The following is a 26,943-nucleotide window of genomic DNA, read 5'->3' as shown; positions in this document are numbered from 1 at the left end:
TATGTAACCTCACACAGAAATGTATCCCCGGCCTCATTTAGATGTCATCTGGGAAATTCCCGGCCGCAAGCTAAATGTAAACAAAAGGGCCGCGGATGCAGGGGACGTCATTACCAAAATACGGGCAAGCCCCACCATATTTGGGAAATTACATGGTCCTTGTTATTAGGGAGCCTGATGGGGAACTGAGAGACGAGTTCCCCATCCGGTCCACTCCCGGGTGGAGGGACGTGCCAGACGTATCAGAGGCTGTGACCTCGGTAGAGGCTGTTCTTACATCCGGCCATTTGATGAGCCGGACGTGTGTGGCGTCTTCTTAGCGCATGGTTGGAGTGTTCTCTAGATCGCCTTTTGGATGGCCGGCACCCCTTTTGTGGATCACCGAAATGGCAATAACAAGCGCCTCAAGAGGTTGGCATTCACCCGCGTTTGCGTTCAGCAGGGGCCAGCTGCTTCTCCAAGGGACACTTGTCTGTCCCTCATCACCATTCCAAAGACAAGCTGGGAGGTGAATTGGCCCTAGTTCAGTAACACCTCGGTTTACTCATTTAATTTGTTCTGCAGGACTTTTCTTATAGCAAACAATTCGTAAACCGAAATGCCGTTTCCCATAGGAATGCATTGAAAACCAATTAATCCGTTCCAGAGGTCAGAAAAAAAAGCTACTAAAATACCGCATGAGTTATTTTATTAAGTAATGCGGTATTTTACTAGTGACAACCGTGTTAATGTTTCAGCTGTCAGCGGGGTTCCCCACTGACAGCTAAATGTAAATGAATTGCCGGCAATTATAATAATTAAAAAAAACGGCGTGAGGTCCCTCCTCCCATCTATACCAAGCCCTTCGGGTCTCGTGTGGATTTTGAGGGGAACTCTCATTCCTAAAAAAAAAATGGTGTGGCGGTCCCCCCCAAAATCCATACCAGACCCGAGGGGCTTGGTATAGATGGGAGGGAGGAACCCAGGCCTTTTTTTTTTAATTTATTATGGTGCTGATTTTTAAATGTATTTACCGCTTTTTTTTTTTTTTTTTGTCACTATAGCTCAGAGAATTAGCTGTCACTTTCCCCCTAACTAAAAGAAAATCATTTTATTTATTTCAGGTACTTATATATCGCCGTCAATTTACGCCGCGCTTTACATATATATTGTACATTCACATCAGTCCCTAACCCTCAAGGGGTGTACAATCTAAGGTCCCTAACTCACATTCATACATACACATACTAGGGCCAATTTAGACAGGAGCCAATTCACCTACCAGCATGTCTTTGGCGTGTGGGAGGAAACTGGAGTACCCGGAGGAAACCCACGCAGGCACAGGGAGAACATGCAAACTCCAGGCAGGTGGTGCCATGGTCAGGATTTGAACCAGCGACCCTAAGGGGGGACTCTGATGTAAGGGGATGCTGATGGGAACCCTGATGTAAGGGCGGGTCTCTCATGGGGACCCTGATGTAAGGTAAGTCTCTGATGAGGACCCTGATGTAAGGTAAGTCTCTGATGAGGACCCTGATGTAAGAGGATGCTGATGTGTGTGTAGCACTGCGTTAATTGACAGCGCTATATAGGTGCCTGTAGTAAATTAAAAAAAAAAAATAGATAAAAAATCACCTGTAACTACATAGTTAGTCTGGCTGAAAAAAGACAAAAGTCCATCCAGTTCAACCAGAGAAAGAAAAAAAAAGTTATAATCCTATACCCACAGCTGATCCAGAGGCAGACAAAAAAAAACAGCAAAGCTTGCTCCTGCAGGGAAAAAAATAATTTTTTGATTCCCCGAGAGGCAATCGGATATTCCCTGGATCAACCTGACCTATAAATGTTATATCCAGTTATATTCTTTCCTCATAGCTGAGCTCCTCCATGCCTCTTATCAGTTTGGTTGCCCTTCTCTGTACTTTCTCCAGTTCCCCAATGTTCTTTTTGTGAATTGAATTGGTGCTCAAAACTGAACTTTATATTCCAGATGAGGTCTTACTAATCATTTGTACCCGGGGGGGGGGGGGGGGAATGATATCTCTCTCTCTGGAGTCTATACCTCTCCTAATACAAGAGAGGATTTTGCTCGCTTTAGATCCCGCAGCTTGGCATTGCATGCCATTATTAAGCTTGTGGTCTACCAGAACTTCCAGATCCTTCTCCACCATTGACCCCCCCCCAGATCCTTCTCCATTGATTCCCCCAGTTGTACCCCCCCCCCAATATGTATGAGGCATGCCTATTCTTAGCCCCCCAGTGCAGAACCTTACATTTATCAACATTAAACCTCATTGGCCCCATAGTCCCCCAATTACACAGAGCATTGAGGTCGGCTTGTAAATTGGAGACATCCTGTAAGGACGTTATTCCACGGCACAGCTTGGTGTCATCTGCAAAGACTGAAATGGGATTTATAATCTCAGACCCGATATTGTTTATAAATATATTAAAAAGTAAGAGTCCCAACACTGAACCTTGGGGTACACCACTGACACCCCTAGACCATTCAGAGTATGAATCATTACCCACTACTCTCTGAATACGAACTTTTAGTCAGTTTTCTATTCATTTACATGCAGATTTTTCCAGCCTGTAGACTTTACCTTACACATTAGCTGTGTGTGGGGAACTGTGCCAAACGCTTTTGCAAAATCCAAGTATACCACGTCGACCACCACCCCTCTGTCCAAGTATACCACGTCCACCACCACCCCTCTGTCCAAGTATACCACGTCCAATGCCACCCCTCTGTCCAAGTATACCACGTCCACCGCCACCCCTCTGTCCAAGTATACCACGTCCACCGCCACCCCTCTGTCCAAGTATACCACGTCCACCACCACCCCTCTGTCCAAGTATACCACGTCCAATGCCACCCCTCTGTCCAAGTATACCACGTCCAATGCCACCCCTCTGTCCAAGTATACCACGTCCACCGCCACCCCTCTGTCCAAGTATACCACGTCCACCACCACCCCTCTTTCCAAGTACTCCACTGCCACCCCTCTGTTCAAGTATACCGCGTCCACCGCCACCCCTCTGTCCAAGTATACCGCGTCCACCGCCACCTCTCTGTCCCAGTATACCAGGTCCACCGCCACCCCTCTGTCCAAGTATACCACGTGCACCGCCACCCCTCTGCCCAAGTATACCACGTGCACCGCCACCCCTCTGTCCACGTATACCGCGTCCACTGCCACCCCTCTGTCCAAGTATACCACGTGCACCGCCACCCCTCTGTCCCAGTATACCACGTGCACCGCCACCCCTCTGTCCCAGTATACCACGTGCACCGCCACCCCTCTGTCCCAGTATACCACGTGCACCGCCACCCCTCTGCCCAAGTATACCACGTGCACCGCCACCCCTCTGTCCACGTATACCGCGTCCACCGCCACCCCTCTGTCCAAGTATACCACGTGCACCGCCACCCCTCTGTCCCAGTATACCACGTGCACCGCCACCCCTCTGTCCCAGTATACCACGTGCACCGCCACCCCTCTGTCCCAGTATACCACGTCCACCGCCACCCCCCTGTCCAAGTATACCAGGTCCACCGCCACCCCTCTGTCCAAGTATACCACGTTTACCGCCACCCCCCTGTCCAAGTATACCGCGTCCACCGCCACCCCTCTGTCCAAGTATACCGCGTCCACCGCCACCCCTCTGTACTCGATGTGCAGTGACACACTTACAGCCGCAGCATCTGTCAGCCTGTCATTGACTTGTACTGGCTGCCGGTGGCTGAACCCAAACTTCTGTGAATCCCGGCCGCAATAATATGCCGATTGCTAGCGGAGTCCAGCCTTCTGTGTGACCAAAGCCTTCCAATAAATGGTGTTGACCATAGAATGGGCTCATTACTATAATGCACGAGTCAGAATTAGCCCTAAGGGCCTGTTCACACTTGACTCAAAATGCTACCGCTTAACAAATGCACATATAGCGGTAATAGGTGTATTTGACTCACATGTAACACTCGTTAAAAATGATACCCTAAACACCCTATGTGCGTTATTGGTGCGTTTGAGGCACGTTAAAACCGCACCACAAATGCCTATAATACAACGTAACGTTAATGCACCGCAGAGGCCTGTCAGCGTGTTTGTGGAGCGTTACCACAGGCTTGAATGGGAGGCATTGAAAGACTTCGAACTCCTCCAGACTCAACATCAGGTTTCACGTTTGAAGCAATGCTAACGCTTTGTTTAGCGAACGTGAACGGCACTGTGGGCTGTCCGTAGTATCATTTGCCTAGACGTTTGAGGAGTGGTAAAGGGTTACTAAACCCCGGACCCGGCATTCACTATATGCGCTCTCCCCGGACCCCGCATTCACTATATCCGCTCTCCCCGGACCCTGCATTCACTGTATCCGCTCACCGGACCCCGCATTCACTATATCCGCTCTCCCCGGACCCCGCATTCACTATATCCGCTCTCCCCGGACCCCGCAATCACTATATCCGCTCTCCCCGGACCCCGCATTCACTATATCCGCTCGCCCCGGACCCCGCATTCACTGTATCCGCTCTCCTCGGACCCCGCATTCACTGTATCCGCTCTCCCCGGACCCCGCATTCACTATATCCGCTCTCCCCGGACCCCGCATTCACTATATCCGCTCTCCCCGGACCCCGCATTCACTGTATCCGCTCACCGGACCCCGCATTCACTATATCCGCTCTCCCCGGACCCCGCATTCACTGTATCCGCTCTCCCCGGACCCCGCATTCACTGTATCCGCTCTCCCCAAACCCCGCATTCACTGTATCCGCTCTCCCCGGACCCCGCATTCACTGTATCCGCTCTCCCCGGACCCCGCATTCACTGTATCCGCTCTCCCCGGACCCCGCATTCACTGTATCCGCTCTCCCCGGACCCCGCATTCACTGTATCCGCTCTCCCCGGACCCCGCATTCACTGTATCCGCTCTCCCCGGACCCTGCATTCACTGTATCCGCTCTCCTCGAACCCCGCATTCACTGTATCCGCTCTCCCCAGACCCCGCATTCACTGTATCCGCTCTCCCCGGACACTGCATTCACTATATCCGCTCTCCCCGGACCCTGCATTCACTATATCCGCTCTCCCCGGACCCCGCATTCACTATATCCGCTCTCCCAGGGCCCCGCATTCACTATATCTGCTCTCCCCGGACCCTGCATTCACTATATCCGGTCTCCCCGAACCCCGCATTCACTGTATCCTCTCTCCCCAGACCCCGCATTCACTGTATCCGCTCTCCCCGGACCCTGCATTCACTGTATCCGCTCTCCCCGAACCCCGCATTCACTGTATCCGCTCTCCCCGAACCCCGCATTCACTGTATCCGCTCTCCCCGAACCCCGCATTCACTATATCCGCTCTCCCCGGACTCTGCATTCACTATATCTGGTCTCCCACAGTACACACAACATGGAAATGCAATTATTTTAGTAAATATAAACTGCTAAATACCTCTTCTCACCAGCAGTATATAGCAGTCTTGTGACTTCTATCAGTGTCCAGCAGAGCACTGGTTAAAGCTTGTAGGAGTTTTCATTCTCCTGATTGTCCTATGAGGCTGCATAACTCCTGACCCTCTTGTCTGGACAGTGCTGATTGGCCCTGTGCTGACCACATGCAATCTCCCCCAAAAAAAAAAAAACTCAAGCAATACACACCAAACTGAGCATGTGCACCTTTCCCCCAAGGTTCTGTGCTGTCAGAAGATGGATTAGGGACAGTGTAGGATCAGAGAAGACAGGATCAAACAGCCTTTTTACACAATGCTGAGGATTAACCCCTTAGGTTCCACAGTGAGTATAACAAGCATGCTTTACTGCATCTACAGACTGATTGTCCTGCTGTGGGTATAGTAACACTTTAATGGTTTTAAAGTGATTTTAAACCATTTTTTTTTTTACTTACCAGTTCTGTGTAATGGTTGCACACAGAGCAGCCCCGAGCCTCCTCTTCTAGGGTCCATCATTATCTTTGACTCCTACAAGCACTTGCCAACCAGCTGTAGTACATATAGAAGCCAAAGTAATTTGGTCTATTCTGGTATAGGGGTGCACAGCACATCCCCCCCCCCCCCCCGCTGTATCCACTGGACACAGCAAATCGCGGATCCTGGCACTCGGCGCCTGCTGATCATGTGATCGATATGCAATCGCAAAATCAGTGTCAACAGAGCTGTTCTGAATGAATTCATTCATAACATCTGTGGTTCCTAGACTGTGAGTGGCCCACAGCTGTCACATGGTGCCAGGGCCAATCACAGCACTTTGTACCATATGATTAGCTGTAGCCAATCACCGATCACAGCAGTCATGTATGTAACCGATTCATGACAGTTGAAAAGTTTGCTGTTACAATGATCTTCATTCTTGCAAGAACACTTATTGTTATCTCACATATATATTCTTATTCTTATTATAGCTAAATTGACCCCCCTAACTCCTCCCACAGTTTTACACTACATAGACAGTAATATACTGAAACGTGCGGATTGTTCCCGATTGGTGCGCTATTACTTTGTGGAACGTTTCGCCAAACGGTTCACGAAATATCGCCATTTTTGTGGTGAACTTTTCCCATAGGAATGAATGGCGGAATGTTCAAAACTAGAGTGGGAGCTGAAAAATCAGGACATGATTTCTAAACTGCCATCACTCCCTCATTTTCAAGCCCACCTACACAAATCGTATATCAAAACGTTCAGCTATCGCTGCTGCCACTAAACGGCTAAGCCATAGTCCTGATAGTTTTCACAATATGACCATTTGTTTGCAGCTCACGCCGACCATTGACATTCATTGAAACTCTACTCTAGCCACCTCAAATTTGAAGGGCAATTTCTAAACTGCGACTGTGCCGTCATTTCTAATATTTCCGAGACATACTATACATCAAAATGTAGGTCTGGGTCTTGTGATTCTCACAATATAAAGCTCTTCGGTGTAGGATTTATACTTTTTAAACTACAACCGTTTGAAGATGGCAACCGCCAGTGAAGTGAGCAAGTTGGAGCAGTTTGTTTTTAACCGCTCTTCTCTGCCCTTGCTGTAGAGTGAGTTGCCATAGGAACCCAGGTGTGTGATCAGGTAGCAGAGTGACAAAAGCGAGAGTGTGAGCTGAAAAATAAAAGTTGAAATACATTTCTCACTCTATCAGGCTTGCCATGGGCACTTTTTAAATTTGATCAATCAATTGGTTAGTGTAATGTTCACTATCTTTACTCACTCCAAATACTCCACACAGTTACTCTGCCCACTCCATAAAGTTACTCTGAACAGTCCAATCTTTTCACAGTTACTCCGCCCACTACAACCACACAATAGTTACTCCGCCCACTCCAACCACACAATAGTTACTCCAGCCACTCCAACCACACAATAGTTACTCCGCCCACTCCAACCACACAATAGTTACTCCGCCCACTCCAACCACACAACAGTTACTCCGCCCACTCCAACCACACAACAGTTACTCCAGCCACTCCAACCACACAACAGTTACTCCGCCCACTCCAACCACACAACAGTTACTCCGCCCACTCCAACCACACAACAGTTACTCCGCCCACTCCAACCACACAACAGTTACTCCAGCCACTCCAACCACACAACAGTTACTCCGCCCACTCCACCCAGTTACTCCGCCCACTCCAATTACAGACTACTGGTAGAGGTAAGAACACTTCACACAATTTCCCCAGAAATTGTAGCTTTTCTAGTTTAGTATTGTCCTCCAAATTTAATATGGTTTCTGTGGCTTCATTCCACATCTGTCATAATTTTGCCCAGTAAATACAAATTGAAGTCCTCATGCACACGGGACGTTTTCAGAAGGCTGGTAATGTGAACGGTGTAAAGTCACGTTAAAAATGTGTGTTTTTCAGCTTTTTTTAAGCATTTTTGCATTAGCATTTAGCGGAGTTTTGCCACATTTGCATTTTTAAAAAAAAAAAATATCACAAGTTTGCGGCAGTTTACCGCGTTTTGCCACATTTTTCAGCATTTAGAGCATTTTTACAGCTAAAAATCTTCTCTAGAAATCCACTAGTCCTGGGTATTTTTTCCAGCCAAAACAAAACGTTGATTACAGTCTATGTGTGTATGGACACATAGGAGAACATGCCGGGGATGGACACATAGGAGAACACGCCGGGGATGGACACATAGGAGAACACGCCGGGGATGGACACATAGGAGAACACGCCGGGGATGGACACATAGGAGAACACGCCGGGGATGGACACATACGATAACACGCCGGGGATGGACACATAGGAGAACACGCCGGGGATGGACACATAGGAGAACACGCCGGGGATGGACACATAGGAGAACATGCCGGGGATGGACACATAGGAGAACACGCCGGGGATGGACACATAGGAGAACACGCCAGGGATGGACACATAGGATAACACGCCGGGGATGGACACATAGGATAACATGCCAGGGATGGACACATAGGATAACACGCCGGGGATGGACACATAAGATAACACGCCGGGGGGTTTACTGGCTGTAGAAAAAAATGTCAAATGCCAAAAACAGCCGCTGTAAACACATCCAGTGTGCAGGAGGGCTAAAGCTGAACTCCAAGTACCAAAAACTCATTTAAATATATTCCTACCCATACAAGATGTAAATCTACTCTGAGCGCACCAAATGCCTTCGCACACCAAGATTCAAATACAAATTGCATGGCTCCTGTGGACAAAGGGGCTATTTACTAAAACTGGAGAGTGCAAAATCTGGTGCAGCTCTGCATAGTAACCAATCAGCTTCCAGGTTTTAGGGCTCATGTACCCTGCAGCTGATAAACTCACGTTTAGGAACTTTTCTGCATTTTTTTCAGCAGCCCCTGAACTCCCCCTCATGTTTTCCTATGTGTCCATGTACACATCGTCATTTACAGGCAGTTGAGTTTACAGTCGTTTTTTTTAATGCACCAAACTTGCGTTCAGGAGTAGATTTTATCAGCATTTCAAATGCCAAATGCTTGTAAACGTATGTAAACGCATTTAACCGCGTTTGCGTTTAGAAGCGTTTTTTTAACTGTTCCATATCCAGATGCTGTATGGAGCCTTTATCATCATCAGAAATGCATGCAAAGTGTTTTCCATGTATTCAAATGGACCCGGTGCACCAGCGCAGTCAGTCCCAGGTTTTGCGTGAAGGAAAAAAATGGTAGAATGTGCTGCATTATGCTCATGATGGGATCCATAGTGAAGACAACCAGAAAAGACCGGTCATCTCAACACATACTGCTCTCTCTGCTTCTGCTCTCTCTATTTCTTCTAAAATGTCTGAAATAGTTAATTTTTTACTATTTTTCAGTGCATTCTGGGCATTTTGGAAGGTCTCCTGAAGTTATCTTAACCGCATGCTGCCCAACCACTGTACATATACGGCGGCAGGGCGGCACTCACAGGCAAAACCACGTTTTAAAATGTGTGTTTTGTAAACAAATAGGGGGCGCGCGCGAGGCGCGCTGCCGCCCTATTTGTCCTGTGGATCACCGCCGCAGATGTCAGTTGCCGGGTCACAGCCACTCATTAGCGGCTATATCCCGGCGATCGGCGGTAAACGGTGACAGAGAGCACAGCTGCAGTAGCTGTGCTGTCTGTCACCTCTCTGTCAGCTCGAGGATGAGCTGATCGAGAAAGAATAGTTTCTCTTTCTCGATCAGCCTTGTCCCGCCCAGTACACACCCCGCCCCGCCCCCTAGTAAAACACTCCCCTCACTCCTATAACCCTTCCCTGCAAAATAAAGTTAACCCCTTCCTCCCCATTGCCATTAGTACAGTGTCAGTTTTTATTTTTTTTGCACTGATCACTGTATTAGTGTTTTTGGGGATGTCAGTGACCCCAAGTCAGTACCCCCCAATGTCAGAATGTCCGCCGCAGTCCCGCCATAAGTCGCTGGTCGCTGCCATAAGTCCCTGATCGCCGCCATTATTAGTATAAAAAAAAACCTAAAAATTCCAGTATCTTTCCCGCCATTTGTAAACGCTATAACTTTCACGTAAACCAATTAATTTACACGTATTGTTTTTTTTTTTTTAGCAAAGACATGTCACAGAATGCATTTTGGCAGAAATTTATGACTAAATTTGATTTTTGCATTTTTTTTTTTACTGGACATGTTTTATAGCAAAAAGTCCAAAATATTGGTTTTTTTTCCTCAAAATTGTCAGACTTTTTTTTTTATAGCGCAAAAAATAAAAACCGCACAGGCGATCAAATACCACCGAAAGAAAGCTCAATTTGTGGGGAAAAAAGGATGTAAATTTCATTTATGTACCATATTGCATGACCGCGCAATTGTCCGTTAAACTAGCACAGTGCTGTATAGCAGAAAAATGGCGTAAATTGCAGTATCTATACCATAGTTTGTAGACGCTATAACTTCACACAAAGCAATCAATATACACTTATTGGGATTTTTTTTTACCAAAAACATGGAGCAGAATACATTTTGGCCTAAATTTATAACCAACTTTGAGTTTACTATATATTTTTTATAGCTGAAAATAAAAAATATTGTTTTTCTTCAAAATTTTTGGCTTTTTTTGTTTATAGCGTGAAAAATAAAAAGCGCACAGGTGATCAAATTACACCGAAAGAAAGCTCTATTTGTGTGAAAAAAAGGACGTAAATTTTGTTTGGGTGCAGCATTGCATGACCGCGCAATTATCAGTTGAATTAGTGCAGCGCAGAGTAGCAAAAAGAGGCGTGGTCATTAAGAGGGGTAAATCCTCAGGAGGGCAAGTGGTTAAAAAAACGCTTCTAAACGCAAACGCACATAAACGCGGTATGCAAACGCAGCTAACAGACATTTTTTAACCTACGTTTTCCAGCAGTCAGTTTCCATCGTTCAGAAGTGTTTTCCAGATTCCCCCGTGTACATGGGGCCTTATTGTCAAAGCTTAACTGAACAAGCTGAAGTCAGAAGCTGATTGGCCGCCATGCTCAGTTGCACCAGATTGTAAGTGCTCCAGTTTTAATAAATCTAAATGTCTGCTTATCCCAAAGTTCAACCCATTAATCAGGAATTTCCCAAAATTCAAACTGTGAATGACCAGCATAACGGTTCAAATTTGGAAAAATCCAAACCCATATTAGCCACCTCCCGCCCGCCATATAGTAGTATGACGGGCGCAAGGTGGTTCTCTCGTTCTGGGATGACGTCCTCCCATTCTCACTGCGCATGCGCGGCTCAGGGAGCGCGCAGCGTGGCGATCGGCGGTGCGCTGTGTCCTTCAGACACAGCGGATCACCGATCACGGAAAGAGCCGAAGATGTCGGCTCAGTCATGTGATCAGCTGTGTCCAATCACAGCTGATCACATGTAAACAGGGAAATGTCGGTTATCGGCATTTCTCTCCTCTCGAGCTGTCACGCTGACAGAGGAGAGGAGAGCCAGAAATCGGCTTTCCGCGGGGGGGGGGGGGGGGAGACGACATGTACACTGATCATCAGTGTGCCCTGATGATCAATGTAGCCCCAGCAGTGCCACCTGTCAGTGTCCGCCAGTGCCCATCAGTGCCACATCAGTGCCCCATATCAGTGCCCATCTGAGCTGCCTTTCAGTGTCACCCGTCAGTGCCACCTATCAGTGCCAGTCAGTGCTGCCTATCAGTGTGCATCAGTGCCTGTCAGTGCCGCCTAACAGTGCCAGTCAGTGCCGCCTAACAGCGCCAGTCAGTGCCGCCTATCAGTGCCATGTATCAGTGCTGCCTTTCAGCGCCCATCAGTGATGCCTGTCAATACCCATCAGTGCCACCTACCAGTGCCTCCTCATCAGTGCCACCTATTAGTGTCAACTAGTGCAGCCTATCAGTGCCCATCACTGCAGCCTCATTAGTGCACATCATTGAAGGAGAAAAATAACTTATTTACAAAATTTTATAACAAAATTTTCAGTGGTTTTTGGTTTGTTTAAGAAAAAATAAAAAACCCAGCGGTGATTAAATACCACCAAAATAAAGCTCTATTTGTCACAAAACAAAATGATAAAAATTTCATATGGGTACAGTGTTGCATGACTGCGCAATTGTCATTCAAAGTGAAACAGCGCTGAAAGCTGGAAATTGGCCTGGGCAGGAAGGGGGTAAAAGTGCCCGGTAGGCAGGAAGGGGGTAGAAGTGCCCGGTAGGCAGGAAGGGGGTAGAAGTGCCCGGTAGGCAGGAAGGGGGTATAAGTGTCCTGTAGGCAGGAAGGGGGTAGAAGTGCCCTGTAGGCAGGAAGGGGGTAGAAGTGCGCTGCAGGCAGGATAGGGGTAGAAGTGCCCTGTAGGCAGGAAGGGGGTAGAAGTGCCCGGTAGGCAGGAAGGGGGTAGAAGTGTCCTGTAGGCAGGAAGGGGGTAGAAGTGTCCTGTAGGCAGGAAGGGGGTAGAAGTGTCCTGTAGGCAGGAAGGGGGTAGAAGTGTCCTGTAGGCAGGAAGGGGGTAGAAGTGCCCGGTAGGCAGGAAGGGGGTAGAAGTGCCCGGTAGGCAGGAAGGGGGTAGAAGTGTCCTGTAGGCAGGAAGGGGGTACAAGTGCCCGGTAGGTAGGAAGGGGGTAGAAGTGCCCGGTAGGCAGGAAGGGGGTAGAAGTGTCCTGTAGGCAGGAAGGGGGTAGAAGTGCCCTGTAGGCAGGAAGGGGGTAGAAGTGCCCGGTAGGCAGGAAGGGGGTAGAAGTGTCCTGTAGGCAGGAAGGGGGTAGAAGTGCCCTGTAGGCAGGAAGGGGGTAGAAGTGCCCGGTAGGCAGGAAGGGGGTAGAAGTGCCCTGTAGGCAGGAAGGGGGTAGAAGTGCCCTGTAGGCAGGAAGGGGGTATAGGTGTCCTGTAGGCAGGAAGGGGGTAGAAGTGCCCGGTAGGCAGGAAGGGGGTATAGGTGTCCTGTAGGCAGGAAGGGGGTAGAAGTGCCCGGTAGGCAGGAAGGGGGTAGAAGTGCCCGGTAGGCAGGAAGGGGGTAGAAGTGCCCGGTAGGCAGGAAGGGGGTATAGGTGTCCTGTAGGCGAGGGGTTAATAACACAACATTACCACCTTGAGGTTTCTTGAATTTCGATTCTATACTTGTATATATGGAGAGGCTGCACCAGCTACTTCCTGAGATGACAGCAGACATTTAAATTGCCACATAACAAAGTGCTGGGAGGATTCCATGAAGGAAAAATGAAGGCTTTGTTAACTAGTAGCCGACCGCAGATAGCCGAATGACGGCTTCACTGCGGCCGGCCAGTTCTGGGTGGACGTCATATGATGTCCCCCCAGAACGCGCTCTCCTGCGCGCCCCAGGGGGCGCGCACCCGGCGATCTCCGTGATCGCTGTGTCCTACGGACACAGCTGATCACGTGATGTGGTAAAAGGCCGATCCCAGCGGCCTTTTACCACGTGATCAGCGGTGTCCAATGACACGCTGATCACAGGGAAATGCAAGTGCCGGTTCTCGGCTGCACTTTCCTCACGCTGTCTGATCGTGAGGAAAGTACTGCCGAGAACCGGCAGTTGTCAGAGCGGGGATCGGCACCGATCATCAGGACACTGATGATCAGTGCCCTGATGATCGGTGCCCAGCAGTGCCACCCGCAAGTTCCGCCCACCTTTGCCCAGCAGTGCGCCCACTAGCTCCGCCCACCTGTGCCCAGCAGATCACCCACCTGTGCCCAGCAGTGCACCCACCTGTGCCCAGCAGTGCACCCACCTGTGCCACTCTGCAGTGTCACACACCTGTGCCCAGAAGTGCCACCCACCTGTGCCCACCAGTGCCACCCACCTGTGCCCACCCACCTGTGCCCACCAGTGCCACCCACCTGTGCCCACCCACCTGTGCCCACCCACCAGTGCTGCCCACCAGTGCCACCCACCAGTGCCACCCAGCAGTGCCACCAGTCAGTGCCCAGGGGTTGTGCCAGTCAGTGCTGCCAGTCAGTGCCCAGCAGTGATGCCAGTCAGTGCCGTCTATCAGTACCCATCATCAGTGTCACCTATCAGTGCCGCCTATCAGTGCCGCCTCATCAACGCACATCAGTGAAGGAGAAAAAATACCTGTTTGAAAAATTTTATAATAAAAATTTTTTGCACTTTTTTTATTTATAGCGCAAAAAGTAAAGCGCCCAGTGGCAATTAAATACCACCAAAAGAAAGCTCTATTTGTGAGAAAAAAATGATCAAAATTTCATATGGGTACAATGTTGCATGACCGCGCAATTGTCAATCAAAGTGCGGCAGCGCTGAAAGCTGAAAATTGGCCTGGTAAGGAAGGGGGTATAAGTGCCTGGTAGGCAAGTGGTTAACCATTAGCCGCCCGGCCAATGGCCATTTGGCGGCTTCAGATGTGTATCTGCATTCCGGGTGCCCGCCATTTGGCGTGCTCCCGCACATGCGCCGTTTGCGCTAGTGCAGAACGGCGCAGCAGTGCGACCTGTCATCGGCCGTGCACCTCGGACACGGCCGATGACAGATCCGAGTACCGGCTCCCATTGCTGGTACCATGTGACCTGCTGTGACCAATCACAGCAGGTCACATGACAGTTGTATACAATGGATGGCTTCATTCATGCCATCCATTGTATACTAGTGCCTAGCTGTGAATGGTCACAGCTAATCACATGCACATGTCATGTGATTAGCTGTGACCAAATCACAGCTAAGCACAAAAAAAAAAAAAGCTGAATGAATCGATTTCATTCAGGTAAATGCTTGCTTATAGCAAAGTAATTCTTTGCTATAAGCAAATTGTGTAAAAAAAAAAAAAATACTGATCACTTCCCCAAAGTAGTACAATGTTACTATGGTAACAGTGTACTATTTTGGTCATAGTGAAATATGAAAAAAAATCTTTAAAAAAATAAAAAAAAAATGTAATAAAAAATTAAATATAATAAAAAAAAAAAAATATATATACAGGCAGTCCCCGAGTTAAGTACATTCGGCTTACGTAATACTCATACTTACGTACACTTCCCTCGGGACCGGAAGTCAAGCTGTCAGCATTCTTGTGCAGCAAGCTGATAAGAGACTAGCTGATAAGAGACATCAGAGAGACATAAGAGACAGAGACATCCATTGCTCGTTACTTGTGGGGCTAGCAGTGTCTGCCCACTATCTCCAAAGTGATTTAAGACTGTCTGTCTGCACCTCCGGGGAGAGGAAAGGAGAGGCTGTCAGGCTGCTCACTGAAGTGATCCTCCGTCTGTGCAGGGGGGAGGGGGCAGCGTGTGCTGTGTAAAGGAGAGCAGAGTTCTCTCATACAGTACATTACAGTACAGTGTATTTTTACCCTGCAATAATGCCTCCAAAGCAAAAAGCTGATGCAAGTGCTGGCACAGCAAAGAAAAGAAAAACAATCTCCTTGGAAGATAAAGTAGAAATAATAAAGAGATCAGAGAGTGGTGAAAAATCATCATCCATTTGCAAAGCATATGGTTATGCTCCGTCAACAATTTCAACAATTTTAAAAGATAAGAGTAGAATAATGGAGCATGTAAAATGTAAAACATAAAAGTTAAATATGTTAAGGCAAACATGTGTCCAAGCTGCAGTTCTTATGCAAAACACCAGTTTAGAGCCTCTTGAGGTTTTACTGCTTTCTGTAACCTTATTACAAAAACGTAATCTAATATCCTGTCGTTTGGTTAGTAGTTAGTGCTTATAAAAGTGCCTGATTCAACTTATGAACAAATTCGACTTATGAACAAACCTACAGTCCCTATCTTGTACGTAACCCGGGGACTGCCTGTATATATATTTTTCATACTGTCAACAGTCAGTGTCCCTGTTCACCGCCATGCCAGTTATATGATGACGCTGTACTGCACTGGTGACAGTATGTAAAAAAAAAAATAGTGAAAATAATTTTTTTCATTTTTTCATTTTCCGAAAAATTATGACAAAAAAATACAACTTCAAAAAACTCGCCATGCCTCTTATGAAGTACGTCGGACTGTCTACTCTGCAAAAAGGGGTCATTGGGGGATATCTGTACTGTCCTGACATTTGGGGGGATATCTGTACTGTTCTGACATTTGGGGGGATATCTGTACTGTTCTGACATTTGGGGGATATCTGTACTGTTCTGACATTCTTAGACCTCAAGAAATTAGATTGGCTGTCAGTACTTCAGGATTGATCAATATTCAGATCTATACCATAGTTTGTGAACTCTATAACTTTCCTAAAAACTAAATAATACATCCTAATTTGGGTTATTTTCACCAAAGACATGTAGCAGAATACATCTCGGCCTAAATTTATGAAGAACAATTATTTATTTGTAAACTTTTATAACAGAAACAAAGAAAATGTGTTTTTTTTTCAAGATTTTTGGTCTTTTTTTGTTAATTTAGCAAAAAATAAAAACCCCAGCGGTGATTAAATACCACCAAAAGAAAGCTCTAGTTGTGTGAAGAAAATGATAAAATTTTAGTTTGGGTACAATGTTGTATGACCGCGCAATTGTCATTCAAAGTGTGAGAGCGCTGAAACCTGAAAAATGGCCTGGGCAGGAAGGTGTAAAATTGCCCGGTATTGAAACGGTTAAAGCAGAATCCCCCCCCCCCCTCACCTTTGTAGTTAAGAAAGCTGTCATTTTACAGGCGGTTGCCGTGGTCCGGCTCCTGTGTCCAGCTATGGCATGAAAAGTCAGTTGAGAGCTCTCATAGGCACACTGGTGACAGTTATCAGCAGAGGTATGATTTGAAAGTTACTGGCTGAACCTGCTCATTTGCATATCTTTGCAAAGGATTCTGGGAAATGGGTTTTGCCACCTCAGGGTTGATCAAATCTGAATTATTTGTGTTTTTAAATGGTTTACAGAGCCAGAAAGATTTGGATGCGAATACACAAGCCAAAAGAAAGATTTTAATGTTAAATTCAAATTTGACTCTCCATAGGTTGATATTTTGGTAGTTCGGGCGGTATAAAAAGACTCGAAGCTTACTGAGCAGATGGAGAGGTTGGGAAAGCTCAATGGACACCAAGTGAAGGCTCTCTCTAGGGCCAACTCAGTGACACTACTGAGGTGTAGATTCCTCTGAGGGAAGTTCATTGATACTGATGTGAGGATCTATCTGAGGGAAGTTCAGTGATTACTGACAGGAGTGAGACTCCCCCATGAGTGCTTACTACCATGAGGATCTCTCTGGGGAGTTCAGTGATACTGACAATGAGGATCTGATCTAATGAAGTTCAATGACAGGGTGAGGATGTCACCAGAGAAGTTCACTGAGGCTTGGAAGTTGAGCGTAATGGTTGTTCCCTGTACCTCTCATTTTTAAGTGTTTTTGCAAGACCCCTTACATATATATTATTATTATAGACAAATTTACCCCGCTAACTCCTCCCACAGTTTTTACACTACATAGTAATATACGGAAACGTGCGGATTGTTCCCGATTGGTGCGCTATCACTTGAATGGTTCACGAAATATCGCATTTTTTGTGGTGAAATTGGTCCCATAGGAATGAATGGCGGAATGTTCAAAACTAGAGTGGGAGCTGAAAAATCAGGACATGATTTGTAAACTGCCATCACTCCCTCATTTTCAAGCCCACCTACACGTATCTTATATCAAAACGTTCGGCAATCCCCGCTGCCACTAAAAATGTCCACGGCTAAGCTATAGTCCTGATAGTTTTCACAATATCACCTTTTGTTTGCAACTCACACTGCCCATTGACTTTCATTGAAACTTCACTCGCAGCCACCTGAAATTTGAAGGGTCATTTCTAAACTGCGACTGTGCCTTCATTTTTAATATTTCAGAGACATACTATGCATCAAAATGTAGGTCTGGTTCTTGTGATTCTCACAATATAGCTCTTTGCAGTAGCATTTATACTTTTAAAACTACAAGTGTTTGAAAGTGGCAATCGCCAGTGAATTTGGCAAGTTGGAGCAGTGTGTTTATAAAAGCCCCTCTCAGCTTCCTGTGACTGACTCAGTGAGTTGCCATAGCAACCAAAGATGACTCACCAGGCAGCTGAGTGACCCAGGCTAGACTGTGAGCTGCAAAATACAAGTTGAAATGCATTTCTCAGTCTATCAGGCTTGCCATGTGCACTGCTTACATTTCATCAATCACTTGGTTAGGGTTGGATGCAAGAACACGTCACACAATTTCCCCAGAAATTGTACCTTTTCTAGTTAAGTGTTCTTGCATGGCGACCACTTCCTGTTATCTCACATATATATTCTTATTATTATAGCCAAATTTACCACCCTAACTCCTCCCACAGATTTTACACTACATAGACAGTAACATACCGAAATGTGTGGATTGTTCCCGATTGGTGTGCTATTACTTTGTGGAACGTTTCGCCGAATGGTTCACGAAATATCAGCGTTTTTGTGGTGAAATTGGTCCCATAGGAATGAATGGCGGAATGTTCAAAACTAGAGTGGGAGCTGACAAACCAGGACATGATTTCTAAACTGCCATCACTCCCTCATTTTCAAGCCCACCCAGGGGCGGACTGACCATTTGGAAACTCAGGCACTGCCCGAGGGCCCGAGGTCAGTAGGGGGCCCCATGAGATGCCCCTGGTACCTTTTTCATAAACTTTTTTGAGTTTGGGCAAGGACACAGGGGCCCCATGATCCCCTATTGCCCGGGGGGTCAGTAGGGGGCCCAATGAGATGCCCCTGGTACCTTTTTCATAGGCTTTTTTGAGTTTGGGCAAGGACACAGGGGCCCCATGATCCCCTATTGCCCGGGGGCCCCATGAGTTGTCAGTCGGCCCCTGAGCCCACCTGCACAAATCTTATATCAAAATGTTCAGCTATCCCTGCTGCCACTAAAAATGTCCGCCCACTCCAGTTGTAGACTACTGGTGGAGGCAAGAACACTTCACACAATTTCCCCAGAAATTTTAGCTTTTCTAGTTCTTATTTTTATTCTTATTATAGCTAAATTTGCCACGCTAACTCCTCCCACAGTTTTTACACTACAAAGACAAGTAATATATCAAAACGTGCGGATTGTTCCCGATTGGTGTGCTATTACTTTGTGGAACGTTTTGCCGAATGTTTCACGAAATATCGTGGTTTTTGTGGTGAAATTTTCCTATAGGTCCCCTATAGGATAAGCTGGAGCGTGGTGGATTGCCCTCCTCTGGATGCTGGGGTGGTCAACAGGGTTTCTGGGGAATTAAATGCTCGGTACAGAGTAAAAAAGGGATATTGCCCATAGTGTAGTAATTAAATACCAGATTTTATTAAAGGGTTAAAATTCCGAAAGCATTCCAAAATTAGCAGGAGATACATGCAGCTTAACCTCTTCACGCCGGCCGAACGTAAATGTGCGGCCTCCCAGCGTCTGGGCCTAGACACCGAGCGGCCGCACATTTGCGTTCTATTAAAAAAAGACATATGTGCTGAGAGCGCGCGCCCTGCACGCTCCCAGCACACATGTCCGGTACTCACGGAAAGGTCCCGATCTCCTCTTTCGATCGGGACCTTTCTTGATCATGTGACGGGGTGTCACGGCGGTCACATGACCCTAAACCCAGCCCCCCGGCTGCTGAAACCCTTAAAGGGTCAGGAGGCACCGGCGCAAAGGGGTTAAAGCTGCTTGATGACTAACCAGCTTGTGTATAAAGATGGCCGCCGGACCTCCGTGTTCCGGCGGCGTCACGTCACAGCGTGCAGGCTCCTCCTTCATATTTATTTCATTTAGGATTGATGTATATGTGCCTACAAAGTCCACTGGTCCACAAACCTCACTAAAACTGAAGAGCGTTTTGAAAAATAATCCCCCCTGTGAGCAAAAGGCTTATTACTTTGCAAATTACAGCTCAGCCCTCCACAAGGGGGTAAGGTCATAGGTCAGAGATGAGTGATCAGATTCTTGGAGATTCTTGGAAAAATCCAAGAACTTCAGAATGTGCCGATATCCCCACCCCCACATAGCACCAGCTTAAGGTTGCCCTTAGAAGCTTTAATCTGTTTTCAGAATGATGGATGGTAAAAATTCAGCCTTTGCCATAATGGTGTCCCTTCAAGACCTGCCAGAACATTTATTCCGGACTTAAGAGGATGTTTGACACTAGCAGACATTCAGCGATGAGCCTTCTATAGCAAAAAGTAATGATCACTTACTGGTCCAAGAGAGATTTTAACACATTTAGGAAACTCTTTGTATACAAGTCGTTTAGATACCTGTACATCCTTGCTACTGGTATAGTGCAATTCTTGCAAAAAATTTTCCCATCAGTCACAAAACATGGAAATTAGGGCCACATATTGCCACAGGAAAGTGGAAACAGGCAAGCCTTGTAATCCTAGGATCCGCAGACCTGTGTGGTTCCTGATGTTACTATATACAGTACACATATCAATAGAGATTACTGTGCTTCCACATTTCGGGCAGCTATACCTGAGCCAACGGGTTCTCAGTCCTGGCCCATTACCAGTGAATTATTTTGTGGCAGGTTCTGGAAGTCTGCAGTGGTTTACTTGCTAGAAAGCCAACCGGCTTTCCAAGGTGGAGGAGAAGTCCTCCGCTGAGGCCCCACAAGGATATAGATCCGGTCTTCACATTCTTTCAGAGCCACGGCCAGAGAAGTCCGTCTGCAGAGGCGCAATGTTATTGTCATAGGAAGCGTGGTCAGAGGTTCTAGTGCTGGCCAGTTTGAGTTGAGCTGTTGCATGTGAGAGCTGGAAGGCGGCATCAGGATGAGCGTTGTCAGGAAGCAGAGTACATTCCCTCTCCAGCATATCAGACACTCCCTTCAAGAGGTCCAGGAACCCGAAGGCAAGTGCTGCCTTTCGAAGACGATTCAACTCCTGAGAGAAAAATCACAAGCAAGAATGTCACGTGAGACAAGAAAGACACAAAACGCCATTAAAAGTAGCATCCTATATTGGAAGTACAGGAGCAGGCAGCAGAAGAGGCTCTCACCACCCTGTATGCCCATCTTCTACATTGAATGTATTCTTATGGGAACAAAACCAGCTTCTTCTATGTATTCATGCCAGCATGTTTGCAGATTCTTCCAGCAAGAACGCAATGCAAGTGATGCGGTGCTGAAAACTCTCTTCTTGCAGAATACGTTTTAGGTCTGTGGGGACAATTCGCAAAGCGGTATCTTACCGCATCCAAGTATGTTTCAAAAAAAATTTTGGCATTCACTAAAAAAAGTGTACCAAAATACAGCATCAGTTAGTGAAAACATGCGGTAATGTAACGAGTCATCAGCTGCCAGCAGGTTGTCACGCCCTCCCTGCCAAAACCATACCAGCCCACATGCCCTTTTGACAAGTCCTTTATTAAAAAAAACAAAAATATAAAAAACATCCCCTGGTTTAGAGCCCTCGTCAATCACAATGCCCGCTGCCACCGCCTTCCCAACAAAAAAAAAAAAAGAAAAAAAAAAGGGCTCCGCTCCCGACAAAGACTCCCCGTCTGACAGCTCTGCTGCCTGACAGTTCTTAAATAACTAAGGGGCAAGGTCAACCGGTGACCACGCCCCCCTAGTGGTATCAATGACTGGAGCAGAGCTGCCCACCCATGTTGAGAAGGGGGGGGGTGACTGCTTGTTCGCCCTCAGCCCCAACACCCACCCACCCCTTCCTGACCTGCATGCTCAGAAATCCCCACACCATTTTTTTTTGCTTGCCGTGGAGGTTTCCCTCAAAATCCATACCAGACCCAAAGGGCTTGCTATGGATTTTTTTTTGGGGGGGGGGGGGTTTGGAGAACGCTACTCCATACCGTTTTTTTCTTATTTTTTAATTGCTAGCAATTTTTTTTCTTCAGCAGGTGCCCAGCGGATGACTCGTTACATTACTGCATTTTTACAACGGGGCCTGGGTAGCAGGGGGAAACATATAGTGCACGCTGAGGCTTATGGGTGTGGCGGGGGTGGGGGGGTCAATTACTGGAACTTCCTAACAAACCAAAAAAAAAAAAAAAAGGGCTCCGCTCCCGACAAAGACTCCCCCACAGCTCCGCTGCCTGACAGTTCTTAAATAACTAAGGGGCAAAGTCAACCGGTGACCACGCCCCCTTGTGGCATCAATGGGGGAGCAGAGCTGCCCCCCCATGTTGGGAAGGGGGGGTGACTTCTTGCTTGCCCCCAGCCCCAACACCCACCCCCCCCCCCCTTCCTGACCTGCACGCTCAGAAATCCCCACACTATTTTTTTTATTTTGCTTGCCGTGGAGGTTCCCCTCAAAATCCATACCAGACCCAAAGGGCTTGCTATGGATTTTTTTTTTGGGGGGGGGGGTTTGGAGAACGCTACTCCATACCGTTTGTTTCTTATTTTTTAATTGCTAGCAATTTTTTTTTTTCAGCAGGTGCCCCAGCAGATGACTCGTTACATTACTGCATTTTTTCATTACGAAAAGGATCCTGTTGTGTGCTGGCAGCAACCGGTGGGAAGGAGAGGAATACAATGGGGCCTGGGTAGCAGGGAGAAACATATAGTGCACACTGAGGTTTATGGGTGTGGCGGGTCAATTACTGGAACCAATCCCCTCTATAGCTCTCTCTGCAGCAGCTGAATGCCATCGGGAGGGAGAGGAGAAAAAGCCAGATTTCAGCTACTGCAGAGAGCCATACATGGAATCTGTTCCAGTAATTGCCCCCACTGTGCCAATCACCCTCCCTGCCCACATCAGATTCACCCAGCTGCCTGGGCCCCCCTGCTAGCCCGGGGCCCATACAGGAGGACAGGTGGTACCCCTTTATCCACGACCCTGTGTGACTGGGCAGACCATCACAACCCCCCGGATGATATAGCCCAACTAAAGCAATAGCAGGGCTGGGCAGAAGGGTTTAAAAATGTGTGAATTTTAAAACATACATGTTCCAAGGGTAACCTGCTAATACAGTATGCAATACATGGCCAAACGTTTGTCGTGTCCAGACAATCACAGCTAAATAAGCTTGTTGGATGTCCCATTTCAAAATCACTGGCAATTATATGGCGCTAAATCCAAGAGCTCCACCCCCCTCATCTGCTACACTGCTATAACAGCCGCCACCATCCTGGGAGGACATTGCGCCAGATTTGTTTTAGTCATTTAGCCTGAAAGAGCACCTGTGACATCAGATATTGATACTGGATTAGAAGACTTGGCTTGCATTTGCATTCTACCAGAAAGGTGCCTGTGCAGTTCCTCCACATCAAGCCATGGGGAAGATTTACTAAACTGGAGCACTCAGAATCTGGTGCAGACGTACATGGTAACCAATCAGCTTCCAACTTCAGCTTGTTCAACTAAGCTTTGACAATAAGGCTCCATACACACTGGGGGGAGGGCGTTTTGAAAACGCTGCTCAGGAAAAACCTGAGTTTTTCAGCGTTTTTAGCATTAGAGCGTTTTTACAGCTAAAATACTCCTCTAGAAACCCACTAGTTCTGGGGGTTTTTTCCAGCCAAAAAACACCCCTGCCAAAAAATGCTGATTCCAGTCTATGTGTGTATGGACACATGGGATAACATGCTGGGGGGTTTACTGGCTGTAGAAAGAAAAACAAAAAACATCAAAAGCCAAAAACAGCAGCTGTAAAAACATCAGGTGTGCATGAGGACTAAAACCTGGAAGCCCATTAGTTTCTATGCAGAGCCATACCAGATTTTGCATGCTCTATTGTTAGTAAATCCCCCCACCTCCATTGTGTCTATAAACCTGGCTTTGTGCACAGTTTTGCTGAACAGAAAAAAAGACCATCCTAAAACTGTTGCCACAAGGTTAGTAGCACACAATTGTCTAAAACAGCCTCTGTGAACCTTTTTAACACAGAGGAAGCCTTGATTTAACTTTCCGGTCTCAGGGAACCCCTGCTAAAAATGGCTTTATTTACTATTCATGATGCATTAGTGTGATAGTCAGAGGTAAGAATTCTCCTCACACTTGTGGTCATTGGGAAGAATGCTCCTCACACTTGTGGTCATTGGGAAGAATGCTCCTCACACTTGTGGTCATTGGGAAGAATGCTCCTCACACTTGTGGTCATTGGGAAGAATGCTCCTTACACTTGTGGTCATTGGGAAGAATGCTCCTCTTACTTGTGGTCATTGGGAAGAATGCTCCTCTTACTTGTGGTCATTGGGAAGAATGCTCCTGACACTTGTGGTCATTGGGAAGAATGCTCCTCACACTTGTGGACAGTGGGAAGAATGCTCCTCACACTTGTGGACAGTGGGAAGAATGCTCCTGACACTTGTGGACAGTGGGAAGAATGCTCCTCACACTTGTGGTCAGTGGGAAGAATGCTCCTCACACTTGTGGTCAGTGGGAAGAATGCTCCTCACACTTGTGGTCATTGGGAAGAATGCTCCTCACACTTGTGGTAAGTGGGAAGAATGCTCCTCACACTTGTGGTCAGTGGGAAGAATGCTCCTCACACTTGTGGTCAGTGGGAAGAATGCTCCTCACACTTGTGGTCAGTGGGAAGAATGCTCCTCACACTTGTGGTCATTGGGAAGAATGCTCCTCACACTTGTGGTCATTGGGAAGAATGCTCCTCACACTTGTGGTCATTGGGAAGAATGCTCCTCACACTTGTGGTCAGTGGGAAGAATGCTCCTCACACTTGTGGTCATTGGGAAGAATGCTCCTCACACTTGTGGTCATTGGGAAGAATGCTCCTCACACTTGTGGTCATTGGGAAGAATGCTCTTCACACTTGTGGTCATTGGGAAGAATGCTCCTCACACTTGTGGACAGTGGGAAGAATGCTCCTCACACTTGTGGTCATTGGGAAGAATGCTCCTCACACTTGTGGTAAGTGGAAAGAATGCTCCTCACACTTGTGGTCATTGGGAAGAATGCTCCTCACACTTGTGGTAAGTGGGAAGAATGCTCCTCACACTTGTGGTCAGTGGGAAGAATGCTCCTCACACTTGTGGTCAGTGGGAAGAATGCTCCTCACACTTGTGGTCATTGGGAAGAATGCTCCTCACACTTGTGGTCATTGGGAAGAATGCTCTTCACACTTGTGGTCATTGGGAAGAATGCTCTTCACACTTGTGGTCATTGGGAAGAATGCTCCTCACACTTGTGGACAGTGGGAAGAATGCTCCTCACACTTGTGGACAGTGGGAAGAATGCTCCTCACACTTGTGGACAGTGGGAAGAATGCTCCTCACACTTGTGGTCAGTGGGAAGAATGCTCCTCACTCTTGTGGTCATTGGGAAGAATGCTCCTCACACTTGTGGTCATTGGGAACAATGCTCCTCACACTTGTGGTCATTGGGAACAATGCTCCTCACACTTGTGGTCATTGGGAAGAATTACCCCCTTACAGATTGCTAAAAATATCAATGGTGTCAGCGGGAACTTACCTGAGAGGCAAAAATTGCTCATTGCTCAAGGAACCCCTGGCAACCTCTGGAGGAACCCTGGTTGAGAAACCCTGGCCTAAAATGTCTGAATACTGTAGCATTATTAGTACCCTTCACGGGAAACTATGAGAATCACATTTGGAGTGATGTCCACATACTGAACTTTTTGCATATAGTGTAACATACCTAAAAAGCTGGCTCAACAGCAAAACATCAGCTATAGTTCGGTATACTACCGGTAGAAAATGAACAGAAAGCTGACTAGGCACAGCATCAGTGAACATCTTCCTGCAATACATCATAAAAAAAAAAAAAAAAAAGAAAGAAGAAGAAGAGCAGGCCAGCTGAGACATGATCAAATGTTATTGCTTAATTTATTAAACACATCTTTGGAAAATACTAAAAATTAAGAAAAATTGTTACTCAAAAGATAAAGATCCCTTATAAATAAACGAAGGTGCTGTAAAATGTCCAGGCTTGGCTTCTCAACCTCAAAACAGATTCAGAGAGGCTACAGAGATGGAGCACAAGTCAGGATGGAAGAGCCGGGGATAATACATCTATTATTCTTTTGCTTCCACTTCCTCTTTTAGGTTTGTTTGCACAGCATCCTACTAATCAAAGAATTGTTTCATCTTAAAGCAGAGTTCCACTCAATCTGTAAAAAAATAAAAGTCAGCAGCTACAAAAACTATAGCTGCTGACATTTAAAAAAACAGCCACTTACCTGTCCCACGATCCCGCGTTGCCCCCCGCCGCAGCGTTTTTTAACCGTCCGTCGTGTATTCCAGGCGCCGGCATCTTCAGTGTGGGCACACCACTTCAAGATGGCGACGGCCTCACCACAGCTGGTTTCACCGGCCGTCTTCTCTCCCCGGCGCCGGCATCTTCAGTGTGGGCACCCGGCTGTGACAGCTTGCGGCTTCACAGCCGGGTGCCCACTGCGCATGCGCGAGTAGAGCTGCGCTTCCTGAATGGCCCCGTCGTCTTCTGGGACCTGTCACGTGTCCCACAAGACTTCGGGGAGGGAGGACAATTTCCGTTTCCGATCTCCTAGGCGATCGCAGTGGAAGTGGGAGCGGGTACCTGTCAAATTCGGGTACCAGCTCCTCAAAGGTACCAATCTTTAATGGGGAGCGGGGGACCAATCTTTAAAGCAGGACTTCCCCTTTTGGGTGGAACTCCGCTTTAATAAATAAAGAACTAAAAGATATTGGGAACTTTATCTTACTTTGTAGAACGTCTGCGTTTTCTCCGGAAGTTTCCTGGCATTCCGCAGAATCTTCTGCACATCAGTCTAACAAAAAAGAAAAAGAAAAAAAAAGTAAAATGTGGCAAACAAGCAAGAGGGTTCCATACACTACTGATTTTAACAACTGCAAGAACTGCTAATTTTTAATGCTGACAACTACGGTACAATATGAGGGCGTCAATTCAAAACGGCTTTAATGCCATTTTTCTGGTGGTAGTTCCTTTAACCATTTGCCGCCCGCCCTATGGCCGAATGGCGGCCGGCAAATGTCATCAGCGTTCCGTCCTCCCGCACATGCGTACTTTTCGCGCTTGCAGAGCCGCGCAGCGGCGCGATCTGCCACTGGCCGTGTACCTCGGACACGGCCAATGACAGATCTGAGTATCGGCCCCCGTTGCCAGTACCATGTGACCTGCTGTGACCAATCA

At 47.1% G+C, this 26,943-nt stretch overlaps 1 protein-coding gene across 2 annotated transcripts in view; it reads right to left on the bottom strand.

Moving 5' to 3' along the window:
• LOC149454224 (integrator complex subunit 14-like) overlaps positions 1–26,636 on the bottom strand; it is a 74,350-nt gene extending 47,714 nt beyond the window's left edge. For both annotated transcript variants that reach the window (XM_089687627.1, XM_089687628.1), the window contains exons 1-2: positions 26,495–26,636; positions 20,125–20,751 (exon numbers count right to left, since the gene is read on the bottom strand). The gene's annotated coding sequence lies outside the window, so the exon portion shown is untranslated. The remainder of the gene's footprint in view (positions 1–20,124; positions 20,752–26,494) is intronic.
• Positions 26,637–26,943: the final 307 nt, after the last annotated feature.

Source organism: Staurois parvus, unplaced genomic scaffold, assembly GCF_062004578.1.
Source record: "Staurois parvus isolate SC_StPar_1 unplaced genomic scaffold, SC_StPar_1.0 ptg000432l, whole genome shotgun sequence".
NCBI classification, from domain to species: domain Eukaryota; kingdom Metazoa; phylum Chordata; class Amphibia; order Anura; family Ranidae; genus Staurois; species Staurois parvus.
This window is presented reverse-complemented; position numbering and strand designations above follow the sequence as displayed.